The 13630-nt window shown below is 43.7% G+C and overlaps 1 pseudogene; it reads right to left on the bottom strand.

Annotated features, from left to right (window-relative positions):
• Positions 1-6601: 6601 nt before the first annotated feature.
• On the bottom strand, positions 6602-6720 carry LOC117049304 (annotated as a pseudogene).
• Positions 6721-13630: the final 6910 nt, after the last annotated feature.

Raw genomic sequence — 13630 nt, 5'->3', positions numbered from 1 at the left:
ACGGCGAGCAGTTTTGTAGATTTCAACCCCTCCCCCCCTTAATTATTTTAAGCTATTCATCCTGGTAACTGGCCCACTGATGCTCAGCCAAATTGCCAGCAGGGGAGAGATCTGTCCAATCCTGAAGCTAAATGAGTCACTGAGAGTCAATCTGTTTAGTTTCTCTTGCTGCTGGGGGCTCCTCTGTCCTGGCCTCCATTCTGCTCCAGTCAGTCAGGGTTGGGCCTCTTTCGCCATCTCTCTGCTCTGCTCATCACAGCTGTTCATGGGTTCTGACTAGCTGGACACACGGTCCCAGACGCTTTGATCTCCATGCTACACAATTCTCGCTCGGATGGAAAATGAAGACATCCTGGCCCTCTGAAGGTTGCTGTTGCAGTAGTTTATCAGGCATCTAGATGGGAAACGCAACAGACAAAATGTTCAGTTTGGCGTACAAAAACCTTCCCCCCATTGTGTTCCCAGATCCCAAGGACAAAAGCAGAACCTTTTCCTACACAGGACAGCAGCCCAAGATAACTGCAGCAGAGAGCTTTCCTCTTTCCCTTATAAGCCCAGACTTGTCAGAAGTATAATGCACACATAATGAAAACACGGTGTATATAATCTCTAAAGTGGAAGGCGAAGGTCCTTGCTCGCCTTCCTAAGAAGCAAAAACTCCACGATTTTCCCCATTCTCCAGAGTCACAATTCAATTACGCAAAACTATGAACCAGTCTTTAAGAACTCCGTGTACGATTAAGATAACTGGTATTTTCATGGTAAATGATTAAATTAGCTGACACTGTTTTATGCTGAACTTTGCCATCGAGGCTGACATTTTTATGCACAGTACGATGTAGACGGCTGGTAATCTAAACTGCTCTGCGCCTCTCATCTTTCAAAGCATTTCAACAGCTATAGAGCCATTCGGTTTCGGTTTATTTGCAAGAAGTCGGTGTGCCTACATTCTGGCACGAGAAAAGACCTCTTCAGGAATTGCTTGTGCCAAAGGGGGCCAAGTGTGATGAAAGGAACTGTGGGGTTGTACATTTAGCTTCACCCCCTAAGTTGTATGGCTCCTCTAGCAGCTGTTGTCACTATCAATGTGTTGACATACAACTACTGAAGTGGGGAGCCCATTCTATCTGTGGGGGCTCCCCACAGAATTTAGAACTATGATAGCTTAGAATTCTAAATTGTGTAGGGAACTTCCATTCCCAAACCTAGCCCCCCATTTCAGAAGCTATGAGCCAACACTGTGGGAATGGGAATAGCTGGGGTTACATGCGCGCGGGATGCGGTCTAAACCACTGAGCCTCTTGGGCTTGCCAATCAGAAGGTCGGCAGTTCAAATTCCTGTGATAGGGTGAGCTCCCGTTGCTCGGTCCCAGCTCCTGCCAACCTAGCAGTTTGAAAGCACACCAGTGCAAATAGATAAATAGGTACTACTGTGGTGGGAAGGTTTCCGTGCACTCTGGTTTCCGTCATGGTGTACCGTTGCGCCAGAAGTGGTTTAGCCATGCTGGCCACATGACCTGGAAAGCTGTCGGCAGGCAAATGCCGGCTCCCTCAGCCTGAAAGCGAGATGAGCACCGCAACCCCATACTGTAGTCAGTTGCCTTTGACTGGACTTAACTGTCCAGGGGTACTTTACCTTTACCTTTTACTTTGCGTGCATAACTCTACAGGTCTTTCCACAATGCCTGCCTTCCTAACACAAATAATGCTTGAATTGTTTTCAGCATATACCTACAACTGGCATGAATATATATATTCACTTGTCCTTGAATGCCACTAGGCAATACAGCTCAATTTGGCTCCTGTTGACCTAGTGTACTGCCTAAAATTAATCTTGCACTTTGCCAATATAAAGACGACATCATCTTTCTTGACACCTGAGATGCGTGTTTTCAGGGCCCATCCTATCCCTGTGACTGTAATCTGTTTTAACTGTTTTTAATTATGAATTTTAAATTGTTGTAACCCATGCTGGGACCTGCTGGTGGAGGGCGGGTAATAAATTTATTATTAATAGTAATGTTTTCATGTTCAAATGAAACACCTGAAGAAGGTTTCAGAGTCTTATTGATCGCCCATCTGTGGCTTCAGGAAGGAATATGTATTTATCTCTGCTGTTCATTGTATTTTTATGTTGAAATTTTTATATTAACCCCTTGGACTGCCTGTAGGCTATGAATGCATTAAATTGATTTTTTTTTTAATTGACTGATAGATTTTCCTGTGGGACAAATTAGCTGGGAGCTGGTGGTGGTGGGGAGACCCTGTATTTGTTTTATATTCAATCAGATTGCTTTGCATTTTTTTATATTAAAAAAACATTCTTCTGCTGAATATAACTAGATCAACAACATATGGCTTGGGTGTCTTGCTTGAGCGATTTGGAACTATGTTGTCTATAGAGATCAATCTCTAGAACACCCATTGTCTGCCAGAAGCAAACAGTGATTTGGATTTCATGGAATCATCCACTAACAGATCTTGTCTTTGGCTAAGGGATTTTGGTCCTTTCTCCAGCCTGTGCCATTATAATGCAATTGCAATGTATCATACAAAGTAAAGATTTTGCTTATGAGCTGATGGGGTGAGCCCATGCATGCCCATGGAAGAGCACCCCTAAGAAAGAAAATGCTGGGATCATGTGACCTGGATCTTGCATAACAGGTCAAAATGCTACAGAGGCCAAGAGACCTCTGCCCTGTCATTTGGTGTGAGAATCCGGCCATTCATAAATGTTTAGCAAAGCTTATTGGAGGCTTTGCTGCATGTCAGGGTTCCCGCAGCATTCCTAACCAGACTCTTTGCTAATCATAAACAACTTACTGGGACTAAGAACTCATTTTCTGTTTCCACACCTTGGATATTATCTTGGTCCCAACAGAATTAAATCTCCATTCTTGCAAAATAACTTGCATAGGTGAGCAAGACGGGACCACACAGACCAAACAATTTCTGGAACAGTTCATCTAGACAATAAAAGCACTTCTTTGAATGGACAGTGTGTGTGTGTGTGTGTGTGTGTGTGTGTGTAAATCTCTCTCTCTCTCTCTCTCTCTCTCTCTCCCCCCCCCCCAAGAAACTAATGACTTTTAGAATAAAAGCATTAGGCAAATGTTTGATAACAGCAAAACTCTCACTTTCAGCGAAATAGTAGCTTTCTGACAGAATGAGGAACTCCAAATAACTTACATTACGTATAGGAATATTTGAGGCATTTGCTAATTCCGATACAAGTGGATGAGATCTACCTGTCCCAAACAAAAGTGCAGATTGGAACAGAGCTATCTGCTGGATCTTGTACTTCTTGGAATCTTGTGAACACTGTTCTAGGTTCAGTGGTTGCCACTGTGAGAACAAGATTCTGGACTAGCTAGGGCTTTGGCTTCATCCAGCAGCTTCATGTTTTCTTATGTTCTTAATCACATAGAAGAAGCTGGGAGAAACAAATGCCTAGAACCAGCTACCCCCAGTGTATGCGCATTGTCGGTCAATTGCCATGGCCCATATTGCAGTGAGGGCTAATTCCTGGGTCCTATTTGCTCTCTTTTTCCTTCCTCCTTCCTGATGCTGCTTGCTCACTTGCCTTCTCTAAAGGCTCACCCACACCTACCTTTGCTCAGCATTTCTGTGCAGAAGTCCAGTCTTTCCAGGCTCATGTCTCAGAGTTGAATTTTTCATCCCAGCGCTTTCCCCACAAAAACCCACTCTTTACTGTTGCAGCAGAGCAAATGACAATTCGTGGAAAACCCAAATTGCTGTTTCCTCCGACTCAGCGATAGAGAGCAAGTTTTCCTGGGGAAAGCGGCAGGGAGGAAAAAGAGGCTCAGATGTGGATTGGGAAACTGCAAACCAGTGCCCAGAAAGTCCAGGTCACAAGGTAAGTGATAAGGCCTGATGGACTGTTAGGCTTCAGAGAATCAGCCTCCTCTCTCCCTTGGCAGTAGGTAAACAGAACAAAGGAAAAGGAGTCTTCTTACCAGTTAGAAACTTTAATGATCACAGTGAGAGAACAAAGAACTCATCTCTGAGGTATGGCGGTACTGCCAATGAAGAATTCCACCCCCTTATGTCCCTACCCACGTCACTCCTACATCTTGTAACCTGAGCTTGTCCCCTCTGTGCTTTGTGTGCTTTCTGTTCTGTCACTTTCTGAGCTCTTCTTGACCTTGGGGAGGGCGCTGGAGGAATGCTGTCCAAAGACTGTGAATCTGTTAACGCTCTCTCTTCCTGTGTTTCTTCTCTTAGCTGTTCCAGATCCACTACTTCCCAGCTTCTGCCTTCTGAACTATGTCCCTCTGTGAACCACTGTTCCAAATCTATATTGTCCACCTGTTCCTGGGAAGATTCAGGATCAGGAGGAGGGGGAGGCTCCCACCATTCTTCCTCAGCACAGTCCCTGACAGGGAGGGAGGGAGCAGGCAAACCAGCAAGAGAAGCAAGCAGAAAATGCAGTAAAGCTTTGCATCATTTTATTTTATTTTATTTTATTTTATTTTATTTTATTTTATTTTATTTTATTTTATTTTATTTTATTTTATTTTATTTTATTTTATTTTATTTTATTTTTGGTGCTTACATACTGCCCCCTCACAAAATATCAGAGCGATGCACAGGATTATGAAAACATTTGCAAATTTAAATGCAGCATGGAACCATAATTGACATGACTGGCCATACAGTAAAAATTTAAAAAACTGCTTAGGCACGTCAGCATTAAAAAGGTCTTCCAGAGACACCTGATAGTCAAAAGTGAGTATCCCTACCAAATCTCTGCTGGAAGGCTGTTCTGCGGCATGAAATCGGCAACACCCGACCCACCAAGTGTCCCAGAGAGAAAAAAAGGACATCCCTCCCCCCCCTTTTTGTATCTGAATAAGTGTGCATGCACACGAAAGCTCATACCAAGAACAAACTTAGTTGGTCTCTAAGGTGCTACTGGAAGGATTTTTTAAATTTTTTATTTTGTTTTCACTACGGCAGACCAACACGGCTACCTACCCCCTTTTTTGGTGTGAGATCACGCCGGACATTTGGGGTGCTGCACTCTCGCACTGCAATCTCACCACAGAAGAACCACATCCTGGTTTTTGATCTGAAAAAAGTTGGACAGTATGCAGCACCAAATGCCCAAGTTCTGGTTGAGGCCGTTTGGGTCTCTGTATATTCTGTGTCTCGCTCTCTGGAAGATGGTTCCAACGGGACTCAGGGAAAGAAGCAGTTGAGTAGGTTGTGGTGACAACAAGGGAAAGGAGGTTGACCACTCAGGGAGGGGATCCTAGTGAGAGCATCTAGTCCAAATCCCGCTTCCCCGCTCAAAAAACCCAAGAGGAAACCCTGACCCCAGCACTACATAACACAATGATTTGTGGAGCTGTACTGGTGTCACAGCCAAAATGCCTCATTCAAAGCATTTATTTTGGAGGTATGGAAAGTTTTAAGATCAGGGTTCCAAAGCATTCTTCAGCGAATTAAATCCAAGCAGATCGGCAACATAACAAATTAATAAGCTAATGTTTATCTATTGACCTACATAAAATATAGATAAATCATTAACATTGTCTTCCAGCGCAAACATATATGCATTTAATTTGGGGCCTAATGGGGTATGAGAAGGAGACATACGCTGCTGCTTTAATCATGCTTTTAGCTTTATTGTAGAGCACAAAAGCTGTTTTTCCATATTAGAAAAAAAAAATCATAGGAATAATCTGCTTCCTAATCCAATATGTGGCAGCAATCATTCATTATGGAAGGAGGAGAGCAAAAACGGCAGTAACAAATGCTGACATATTTTTGAGGTAAAAAGAAAAGTGGGAAAACATCCAGCCCACAGGAAACACTTCCCGGCATAACGTGACAGTTTTATGGTATTATTAATTTGTAGGACTTGGAGTATCCAATGTGCTTCACAATCTTTTATCGGCCACCGTCCAATAGAGAGTCAATACATTTAAGCCCATCAAAATCAGTGAGAATAAGTGACTTGAGCCTGTGAGGTGTTTGGTTGGGAAGGAGCCAGTGAGGCAGAGACACACCCCAATATCTCATCGTCAGATTCTCCTCTGAGAGAAATTATTAGGATCAGGTCGCTGTGCATTAAAAATTCTTCCATTGAATTGAATACCAGAAGAAATTAATGTTTATCTGTTGACCTACAGAAATGGAAAGTCACTCATTATTGTTGTCTTTCAATGCAAACATGTAATGCATTTCATTTTAGACCTAATGGACTAAGGAAAAGTGCCACAAAACCCCAGGGTGGAACAGCTTCCACCATATTGAGGTGAATGAAGATTCTATGGCTACATCCAAACCATCCCTCTAAAGCACAATAATACCACTTTAATAACAGCAACAATAACAACAACAACAACAACAATAATGATGATGATAATAATTTGTTTGTTTATACATACCCCACCCATCTGGCTGAGTTTCCCCAGCCACTCTGGGCGGTTCCCAACAGAATTAAAAGCACAATAAAACATAAAACATTAAAAACTAACCAAAACAGGGCTGCCTTCAGATGTCTTCTAAAAATTGGATAGTTGTTTATTTCCTTGACATCTGATGGGAGGGTGTTTCACAGGGTAGGCGCCTTAGCTTACGGCACCTGGTATTCTCAGGCAGTCTCCCATCCAAGTTCTAACTAGGCCTGACCCTGCTTAGCTTCCAAAATCAGACGAGATTGGGTGTGTTCAGTGTAGTATGGCTGTAACCCCTACTCCCCTCACTGAACTACAATTCCCAGAGTTCACTGGGAAGAGGGCTTGATTGACAAACCACTCTGGAAGCCGTAGTTCTCTGAGGGGGAATTGGAGTCTCTTAACAATGTTCACCCCCTGCATTGACCCCATCCTGCTCTCAGACAGCACCCGCCTGCTTGTCTTGCTATTTACAATCAGTCCAGAGGGTGGAAATTCCTGTCAACTTCCAGCTCCTTAATATCAGGGCTTCTCAGAGGTGGATTTAGGGTGGCGTGACCGGTTCTGCTGCACAGAGTTTTAAAGCACAGACATGCGCCTGGAAAGTGTGGACAAGCCCTCAGTGTTGCCCTTGTAGATCTCAGCAGGGAAGAGGGTGGCGACAAAACTAGTTGGTTCTGCCCAGACCCTCCAGGTGTCTCTATTTTCCGAGGATAGTCCTGGATTTACAGAAGCCGTCCCAATTTCTGATTTGATGCCAGAATGTCCTGTTTTCCCTTCAAGGTAAAGGTAAAGGGACCCCTGACTGTTAGGTCCAGTCGCGGAGGACTCTGGGGTTGCGACGCTCATCTCCCTTTATTGGCCGAGGGAGCCGGCGTACAGCTTCTGGGTCATGTGGCCAGCATGACTAAGCCACTTCTAGCAAACCAGAGCAGCACATGGAAACGCTGTTTACCTTTCCACCTATTTATCTACTTGCACTTTGACATGCTTTCAAACTGCTAGGTTGGCAGGAGCAGGGACCGAGCAATGGGAGCTCACCCCATTGTGGTGATTCAAACCACCAACCTTCCAATCGGCAAGCCCTAGGCTCTGTGGTTTAACCCACAGCGCCACCCGCATCCCTTGTTTTTCCTTAGGACACCCCTATTTTCAATGGAGAGATATTGGAGGGTATGGAATAGGATGTCCCCAGGGCTTTTTTTCCCAGCCACAATTAACTGGCAGCTCTCAGGTGGGCACTATTGTCACTCTAAGAGAATGAGGGAGGGGTTCATCATGAGTTCTAGAGCCCCTATCCAAGCCCTGCTCCCCCATTTGCCAATCCTGGATGCAGGCTAGCATCTGGCTCCTGATAGGCAGCACAGGCTTACGCCCATTGCCACCTATCTGGTGAGGAGGTCGAACCTTGAGATCCCAACGTCGGGGCCTTAGAAGGGCCTCTGCCGTTCTGCAATGCCACTGCACCGAAAGGGTGAGTGGACTTCTAGAAAAATAGCACTAGCCATTCCTATTTTCATTGGAGAACTGTTGGATGGTATGGAAAGGTGTCCCTATTTTCAGTGGAGAAATATTGGAGGGTATGTCTGCCTGTCATTGGCTCCAGCTTTGCCTGCTGTTGGGTCTTGCCTCCTTCCCTAGTAGTCCCAATGGCTGCCAGTCACCACTGGAGTTAACCAATGATCCAGGCCATATTCTGTTACCAGGCTCTTGTTTCCAGTGGAATTGCTAATCATTTACTCTGAGCATGAGTGCGGAATGTGAAATATCTCTGGCTTTAATATATTTTACAAGACAGTCTTAAGATATTTAATTCACTACCGGATAGTGATTGGCAGTCCAATACGCCTCTGCATGCTTTCACTTTCCTGACTTGACTCCTATAAGCGGCTCTCCCAAAACGAATAGGCTGCAATTATGGAGATTCAGAAATCTGCAAAGCTAGTATATTTGCATCTTCTTTGTTAATCATGGCCTAGCGTGATGGATGTGGTGTGTGTGCAAATAAAATAACATTATTCTTCTTTCAGCTGAAAGTTAAATTTATTAGCAATTAGAACTGGGGTGGAAAAGAGAATGAGACCCACTTCCAATTCCACCCTCAAAAATCACACTTAAGAATTTTATAGCACAACACACTTTTTTTTTAAAATAAAGTTTCTAGCGCTGAGATTATTTCTCCTCTAATTAAATCAGGGCTCTTTAGCCAACTATGAGAACCAAATTAAAATGTTGGAGCCCATTCTGTGTCAACTGTTTACAATGCCTGTGCTTCTCTCTGCCTCCCCAGTTTGTGAGTCCTGGTTTGAGGCAAGCCTCGTACATGTTTCCGCATATGAGAGGGCTAGATTAAAACATCTCCTGTAGTGGTCATGCTTCTACTGCGTGGCAAAGCCTTTCAGGTGTGGCATTCTGCAACCAGACAGGCTTACAGGATGGAGTCTCCACATGCTCTGCGTCATAGTGTGTTGTTCGCAGGACTTCCCTGGCATGCCTAGACTGGCATTCCAGAAGTATGCAAAACAATGAATCGATTCCATTTAGGAACGTGCCTTGGACTGTGGGTATTCCTGATTATACCATACAAAGAGAAAAACTGATACATGGCATGCAAATCAGCATTCTGTGAATGGAAGCTTTCATAATAAGAAAAGGACAGAAAATAAAAGAAGTAAGTTTGTATCCATTAAAACTATAATGCAAGGCTTGAAATCAATAATATTATTAAAATACCACTGATGATAATGGGTGATATCCAACTAAGTCATATTCAGAGTAAACCCTATGGAATCAATAAACCTAAGTTACTTAAGCTCATTGATTTTGATAGGTCTACTCTCAGTGTGACTAACATTGGGAATATGTGGAATGGGGGCTGCTTTGGGAGCAAATGCCTGTCCAATGTGGCTTACGATCAGAACATCAAAGGATAAAACGAACAGTAAGGCAACATCTTAAAAACATGAAAGATTAAAATAGCAATGATACAAAATCTTAAGACTGAAAAGCAACAACTCAGCAACACTTTATCTTTAGTTACAGAGCCAGCAGCAGCAGCAGCAAATAAAGACGTGGGAGGCCAACTGAAAAATGTAGGCCTGTAACATAGCCATTCTGGGGCTGGGGCAACCTAGTCAGATGGGCGGGGTATAAATAATAAATCATCACTATCATCGTCACCATCAGGGTTTATTTTCAGTCGGAACCAGCAATTCTCAGGTGGCTGCCATTGCTATCCCAAGAGGGAGGTGTTCATTGTGAGTTCTGTCACCTCTTTTTCTATTAAAAAACAGCACTTCTTATTATTCTTATTCTTATTCTTATTCTTATTCTTATTACATGCAGCCCCAATGGAATTGAATTCCATAGCTGTGGAGCCACCACAGAGAAAGACTTCTCCCTCAGGGCAACCCACCTTACTGACCTGGGGTATGCACACACCAGAAGAACTTATTAAAGTACAGGCAGGATGGCATGGGTGAAGACAATCCAATCAATTGCTTGAGATGGAACTGTTTAGGGATTTAAAAGTCACGACTAGCACTTTAAATTGGGCCTGGAAACATGCTGGTAGAGTACAGTAGAGGTGTTAAAAATATTGACCATTTCACTCCCCAGTAAGACTCTGGTAGCTGCGTTCAGGAGAAGGAGCATCTATGAATTTAAAGACAGCCTTGGAATTGTCTCATCTAGATATGACCAGGACATGCAACACTGCGGCAAGGCCCGCCTTCTCTATATAGAGTGCAGTTGGCCTCTATCAGCCAAAGCTTATAAAAAGCTGTGAATGCCTATCCTAGTAGAGGCAAACACTAAGCCTTTAGAATATTTACTTTCTAGGTTCCTTCAGCCTTAATGAGGGAAAATCCATTGTTTGCTTCACGCAGGACAAAGCAGCTTTATTTCAGATGACTGACCTTTCTCATTGCTGCTCACCATCTCCCTGTATTAATCATTTACACAGCATTTAGAGAGCATCGTTCAAGTGTCCGGATGCCTTTGGATGCACCACCCTGGTTCACAGGCAGATCTACTATGAAACTACCAAAGCTTAAGTTTCAGGGCCCCTCATCCCAGAGGGGCTCTGGAAGAAACTTTAGTCCGCATTGCATTTTAAAAATGGGTACAGTAGATGTGATATGGGTTGCATGACTCAAATTGATTAATTTTTTATTGTATGTATTTCAATAGTCCCAAAGTTTGAGAGTCATTAGCACAGATGTTGTAAAAGTATGGTGATCTGTCATGGAACAATCACGTTGAAGAAGATAACCGGTTACTCCGATCTTATTGCTAGCTGTGAAGGGCCCTCCATGACTGTTCAAGCTTCAGGGAGGCCCCTTGAAGCTTCAGGGCCCCTCAAAATGTAGGTCCACCACTTCCCTACTTAGCCTTGCAATGGTAGCCCACATGTGGGGAGAGCAGAAGGTGAGAAAACCATGGCTTGTTTATGTCCACCCACCAAGCTGGGTTGAAATGTTAATTGGGGGACCCCCAAGCCCACCCTCATAGCTGGCAGGGAGTGGGGTGGGGGTTGGTTTTGCCACCTGTGGTAAATTGTTTCACCTTGCCTCATAGAAGTGGTGGCCTCGATGTAATACGTCATGCAGTGTGATATATCCCTTCAGTGCCAATATCTCAGAACAAAAATGGGTGTGTACACCCACGACACAACGATACATTTCACGTTCAAATCCCAAGCTCCCCCCATTTTCAGAGGGTTAGAGCAATCAAGGTTTTTCAAACATGGTATCCTTATGGCTTTAGGCACACCAACACATGCACACATCTAGTGGGCTGTTAATATTGCCTCTTATGGAATCATGAAAGGTCACAAGAAGATTCATCCCTAGCCCAGTCAAACAATCCAGCAGGCTTTGGAACAGGCATTAAAAACCCAGTGCAAAACACAGCCCCTTTCCAGTTAACTGGTTTGCTACTGTATCTAGCACAGAGGATAAAGAGAACTGTGTCTTATGGGAATCCAGCCTCCCTAAGGATAAGCCAACCATTCTGCCCCCTCCAAAACACCCTCCCCCTCCACAGTGGCACAGCTTTCTCAGTTAGGCTCCTTCATCATATCCTAGGCACCAGAGGCCCATCTGTGCAAATGTCAGTGTGGTTGCTCAGTTGCAGGCAGCCAGCTTATCTGGAGTAAACAGTCACGCTGAAGATTTTAATCTTGATCACCAGGTTCAAATGATTATTGCAAGACTTCTGCAATTCAGAGAGTGGCGTTGGCAGTGGACAGCAGAACAAAAGAATATGTTATCACACACTGACCGAAGCATATCGTAAAGTGCAGGGATTGGTAACTAGAGTGGAGTCTCTATAATCTGACCTTGACGTCAGGGTACACCGTCCTATGCAGATATAAGCCAGGACGATTCAATTTAACTAGTGCTCTTTTTACCCCAAAATTCATTGGCTGGCTCACATATGCATATTCCTTGTTGTGATGACAGCAACATAAAACAACAGCTTTTGTTTGTCAAATGTCCATGACAAACCAACTGCAAACCAACTGCTGCCAATAATAATAATAATAATAATAATAATAATAATAATTATAATTATAATTATAATTATAATTATAATTATAATTATAATTATAATTTTATTATTTATACTTCGCCTATCTGGCTGGGTTTCCACAGCCTTTGCACTCCTGATTTGATCCAGTGCACAACTTTGTCAATTGTAATTTCCTCCCACCCATTCACTATCCACTCTGCACTGGAGGGCCCCTCCACTTTGTGGAACAAATTCTTATGGGGTTCTAGGGTCTGTAGGGGGGGGGACACAAAAAAATGGTCCCTCTCCTTTTCCATGCTTTTGCTGGATCAAAATCCTTTCTGGCGCCAGAAGTACCCCAACTAGATTCCAATCATAACACATAACCGTGGACTAAAATGCAATGTTTTCCAGTGGAATCCCTCCATACATTCACATCAAGCGGGAAACACATTTATGGGTGAAACAGGCCTAGGTATCTAAACAATGTGTAGCTGTCTTTCAATAGGGACAAATGTAAGGTTCTACACATAGGCAGGAATAGCCAGCTGCCCAAATTTAAGACAGGAGATGCCTGGGTTGCCAGTAGTACATGTGAAAAGGGTGTAGGGTATTTAGCAAACCTCAAAATTAATATGAGTCAGTGATATGATGCAACAATAAAAAAGTTGTGTCCAGATCAAGGGAAGTATAGTGGTACCTCAGGTTACAAACACCTTGAGTTACAAACACTTTGGGTTACAGACTCTGCTAACCCGGAAGTAGTACCTCAGGTTAAAACTTTACCTCAGAATGAGAACAGAAATCACGTGCCAGTGGCACGGTGGCAGTGGGAGGCCCCATTAGCTAAAGTGGTACCTCAGGTTAAGAATGGTTTCAGGTTAAGAACGGAACTCCGGAACGAATTAAGTTCGTAACCAGAAGTACCACTGTAATAGTACCACTCTATTCTGCCTTGGTCGGATCACACCTGGAGTACTGTGTCCAGTTCTGGGCACCACAATTTAAGAAGGATGTTGACAAGCTGGAATGTGTGCAGAGGAGGGCAAACAAGATGATCAAGGGTCTGGAAACCAAGCCTTATGAGGAACGGTTGAGGGATTGGGTATGTTTAGCCTGGAAAAGAGGAAACCGAGAGGAGATATGATCGCCATCTTCAAATATCTAAAGGGCTGTCACTTGCAAAGGGAAGCAAGCTTGTTCTCTCCTGCTCTGGAGGGTAGGGCCTGGATCAATGGCTTCATGTTACAGGTAGGGAGATTCCGACTAAACATCAGGAAGAATGCTCAGACAGTAAGTGCTGGAATGGACTCCCTTGGAAGGCAGTGGGCTCTCTTTCAAAGGAAGCTTTAAAGCAGAGATTGGATGGCCACCTGTCATGGATGCTTTAGTTGAGATTCCTGCATTGCAGGGGTTGGACTAGATGACCCTCACGGTCCCTTCCATCTCTGCATCTCTATGAATCAGGTGCATGAGATTGTACTGAATTATCACTTTTGAAGCAAATAATCAGGATATCAAAATCACCGAAGAAGAAGAAGAAGAAGAAGAAGAAGAAGAAGAAGAAGAAGAAGAAGAAGAAGAAGAAGAAAGAAGAAGAAAAGATAGCCGGCATTTCTGCTCATTAACCAGTTGATGAGTTTTACTCGTTTGGCATTCATTCATTCATTGTCAGCACATTGTCCCCCACG

The sequence above is a fragment of the Lacerta agilis genome, chromosome 6, assembly GCF_009819535.1.
Source record: "Lacerta agilis isolate rLacAgi1 chromosome 6, rLacAgi1.pri, whole genome shotgun sequence".
In the NCBI taxonomy this organism is placed as follows: Eukaryota; Metazoa; Chordata; class Lepidosauria; order Squamata; family Lacertidae; genus Lacerta; species Lacerta agilis.
Note: the sequence above shows the minus strand (reverse complement) of the source record. Positions and strands in the feature narration are given on the sequence as shown.